At 43.8% G+C, this 4,122-nt stretch overlaps 1 long non-coding RNA gene across 1 annotated transcript; it reads left to right on the plus strand.

Annotated features, from left to right (window-relative positions):
• The first annotated feature begins 1,190 nt into the window (after positions 1-1,190).
• Positions 1,191-3,040, plus strand: LOC135185406 (uncharacterized). The gene is made up of 2 exons (XR_010306472.1): positions 1,191-1,491; positions 1,750-3,040. It is a non-coding gene; the product is annotated as an uncharacterized LOC135185406 (long non-coding RNA).
• The last annotated feature ends 1,082 nt before the right edge of the window (positions 3,041-4,122 follow it).

The raw sequence follows: 4,122 nt of genomic DNA on the forward strand, positions 1-4,122 counted from the left end.
ATAGAAAATAAATTGTCAATGCAAACCTTTGCAGGTGTTCAACAGTAACTTGTTAGGTAAAGCAGGAGGGTCTTCATTTGGAAGTGCAGTAGTGGAGTTCAGCTGTACCAGCTGGCAGAAAGCAGGGGATACCTTTTTGGTGTCAAACAAAAGTTATGTAGGGCTAGATCAGTGTGTGAATGGCTTTGTGTGTGACAGGGAAGGCTCTCTGGAAAGACATGGAGAATTAACAAAGATAAACTGAAGAACTAAGAAAATGGTGTGGCAGAGCTTTCTGAATGGAAGCAAATACTTTAGTTGTTGGAAAGGATGTCCACAATAACTGAGATGAGAGCTCGAGCAAGGTTGCCAGCCATGTCAATAAATAGGAAAGATTGCATCATGATTGATATTTATCCATAGCAGTTTAGACCAATCTGAGCCCAAACTCCACATTCCTGGGGTAGGAGTCTAATCAGTCCTTTGCACTGCTAGCTGTAAAACCACTCAGTAGAAAATTGGTTGGTTTTCAGGCAGATGTTTTGTGTAGCATGTACTTGTTACCAAGACTTGCAATGGAGACACCTGAAATTTGACAGGAGGCTAACAAGGCAGTCCCATCTATATTTTCCCATTAGGATGCTGAGCTGGAAGGGAAGGAAGAAGAGCTAAGACAGCACTCACCACTATTCTTGCAGAAAAAGGAAAGGAACACAAGGTGTGGTACTGACAAGCCAAGCTGAAACAGCAAATGCAGAAGCAATAGGTGAGAAAAATGGCCAAACCCAAGACTGGACAGTAGCTAGCTGTGCTAAATGGGGCTGGAGGCCAAACAGGTTGGGTTAAGACAGGCTGAGAAGCTTTCAGATGGTGAGCAAAGGAAAACCAAATTTGAAGAGGACTTATGGTAGAACAGAATGAGATGCAATTGGGAGACTTTGAAAACAGAGATGGCAAGAGATGCTTCTATCAAAGGTGCTTTTTTTTCCCTCCCTCTTTTTTTGTGTGTGTGTGTGGTTTTGGATTTTGTTTTTTTTTTCTAATGTAAAACAAACAAACCAGTCTGTGTGGGTGCTGGAGGGTCAGAACAGCCTGAATGACTAAAGCTGTGAACAAATGGAAGAGTGGGTGTGAAGAAGATCAGGAAGTGAAATAGGATGAGGCTAAGAGGGCAAGTGATGGGGTTGCAGAGGATGACTAGGTAAGTTTGTTGTTATTGCTGCTTAGAGACCTGTAGATAGGGGAAGCATCAACAGTATTTATTTTAAAGACAACGGTGAGATAGCAGGTAGAGGAAAGCAGAAGGGAAGGCTTGAGAGGGTTAATTGGCAATGGAAAGCTAGCTAGGATTAAAGGCGTGCAGATAAGCTGCAAAAGTAGAATTGTTTAGCTGTAAGAAGCCAGAAATGGAGGAGAGAGCAAGCGTGCAGGGGAGGAAGTCAGCTTGATCACAGGATTTCCGTCAGAGGCGCTGCACTGCAAAAGCAAGCATGGATGAAGCAAGTGCTGAAGGTAAGCTGGTACTGTTGGGAGGTGTGACAGTTTACCATGAGAGACAGAAGCAAAACAAGCAGTGGATGGAAGGTCTGTGGTAAATGTACAGCTAGTAAAGTACTACTAAAGCAAACACATTTTTCTGTGCTTAACTCTAAGTGCATATAAAGTCAAAATGCATGCACACTTAAATTCTAATCGGTGCAGCAAGTTCATAGTTCTTTAGCTTTTCTTCCCGCTGTTGTTTTCATCTTTCTGCTTCTCTTTCCCTCTTAGGAGTCTACAATACAGTATTTTCTCAACTTCTTGCAGCATTGGAGAACAAAGCTCTGAAATATCTTTTCCTTCAGAAGTTACTCATCTGTTACTAGAATTCAACCACACTTGCAGCCACAGCCTTCCAGTGTTATTATATTCCATGCCAGCTAAAAATAAGTGAGACAACTAAGGCTTGTTAAACCGCTTAACAGATAAGACAGAGCAGCAAAGCTATGCCCAGGGAAGTATTCAGAGCTCTAACAGTTCATTATATTGTCATTTTACTTGTATATATATTTAGCTTCCTTTCTTAAAACCACATCTCTGGCCTACAGAAGTCAGGGAAGGTGCTTCAGATCAGGCTCTTAGAAATACTTTTTCCGAGTGCTCTAACATAATACACACAAGGTAATGATATTAACACAGGGTTTTAAGGTCAAGTTTATGGAATCCAAGGCTTTAGAAGAAACCTTTGAGATGCTGCAGCTGTGGAAAGGCAGGTCTTTGTTAGAGAACACATACCAATATTTCCTCTTAACACGTGGGGCCACTTTACATTCGTAAGTCTGCATTATTAAGCCATCGTGGGAAGCGCAGCAGGAGGAAACCCAGAGTAATTGGCTGCAGCTCCAGAGGCTGCTGCCTGCTCATTGGAGAAAGGAGGATTCTCTGAGCTGCTAAAATTAGACAATCTCCGCCCTCCAGAAATGCTTCTGGAAACAGCCAGACAAGAAACCCTGAGGCAGGCCGAGGCCCGTGCTGGGGAGTGAAGCAGAACAGCCTGCTCCCAGCAAAACTGCAGCCTGCAAGGACTGTGCTGAAAGAGACCTTTTTGCCTTTTTTTTTTTTCCTTTCCTTTTTAACCTGTTTTGCAGAAGAAATCATAATAAAATGTGCACAATAAAGATATTGCAAGACATTAATGTTAGCAGTGTTTGATACTAAAAATCAGTGCTTCCTATGTAATAACAAAGCATTCAGGACATCTCTGAACAGCCAAATCTAAGGTAGGACTCTCAGACTTGTGCTCATTGCCTTTGAAAAGAAACAATCTTGATGAACTAACACTAAAAAAAAAATAATCTGGTGAACTCAAGATTATGTCTTAAAATTATTTTTATCCATTATATCTGTGCAGCTGCAATGTGTATGATGTATTTAAACACAGGGTAATCTTTCTCTGTTAAAAACACCACATAGCTGTATCAGTGCAGGAAACTCTATCTGAATTACTCAGCCTTGTGCACTTAGAACCTTTATTTTTTTAAGGGATGTGAATAAAAACCTCACTAATTCATTTTTAAGCATACTTCAACTGGCTGCAAGGAAATAATTGCATCGTTTTGGGGTTTGTTTCTAGTTTTACATCACGTATATTACTCATTACGAAGCTTAAGGCAAAGTTTATTGTTCTTATGCTAAAGGGAGCTTTGGCAGTAGGTTTTCTATTTCCTCTGCTAACCAGGGTACACAGGGTCAGCAGCTATGGCTCTGAAAGTGGTGTGGTGGTTTGTTATTTTTTGCTTCTTTGCATCGAGAGAGCTGGGGTTGTTTAGCCTGGAGAAGAGGAGGCTCAGGGCAGACCTCACTGCTGTCTCCAACTACCTGAAAGGAGCCTCTCTGTCTCTTTGTCAGCATCACCTCAAATGCAATAGCTAGCTTCAGCTGACTTCACCAGTGGAACAGACATCTTAACAGCAGCTTGGACCTCACCATTTTTGAGAAACTGATAGTAAGAGGGGATGGACCCAAAGGAGAGGAGCCCTGGAGTTATCAGCACCGTTGGCTGGTCCACACCCCGATAGTGCCGTGCCAGCTGGCAGGCGTTCAGCACCAAGAGCCGGGCACAGCATGCACAGCCCTGCCTGGTAAACAAGGTGGCAGAGAGGCCATGCCAGAGCACCCCATGCCTCAGCCTCCAGGTTGGAGGCTGGGCCACAGCCTGGATGATCACAGAATCATAGAATCAACCAGGTTAGTAGAGAGCTCCAAGCTCATCCAGTCCAAAGTAGCACCCAGCCCTATCCAGTCAACCAGACCATGGCACTAAGTGCCTCATCCAGGCTTTGTTTGAACACCTCCAGGGACAGCAACTCCACCACCTCCCTGGGCAGCCCATTCCAATGCCAATCACTCTCTCTGACAACAATTTCCTCCTAACATCCAGCCTGGACCTCCTCTGGCACAACTTGAGGCTGTGTCCCCTTATTCCATTGCTGGGTGCCTGTGAGAAGAGACCAAGCTCACCCAGCTACCACCTCCACTCACCACCTCATTGGGTAGATGATGGCTGCACTGTAATGGAGTACAGCCCCAGAGAGGGGGAAAAGAAGTGTGCAAGGAGCAAACATTGTCACGATAGTGGCAAAAATCCCTAGGGAATGTGTGTTC

The sequence above is a fragment of the Pogoniulus pusillus genome, chromosome 22 (assembly GCF_015220805.1).
Source record: "Pogoniulus pusillus isolate bPogPus1 chromosome 22, bPogPus1.pri, whole genome shotgun sequence".
NCBI classification, from domain to species: domain Eukaryota; kingdom Metazoa; phylum Chordata; class Aves; order Piciformes; family Lybiidae; genus Pogoniulus; species Pogoniulus pusillus.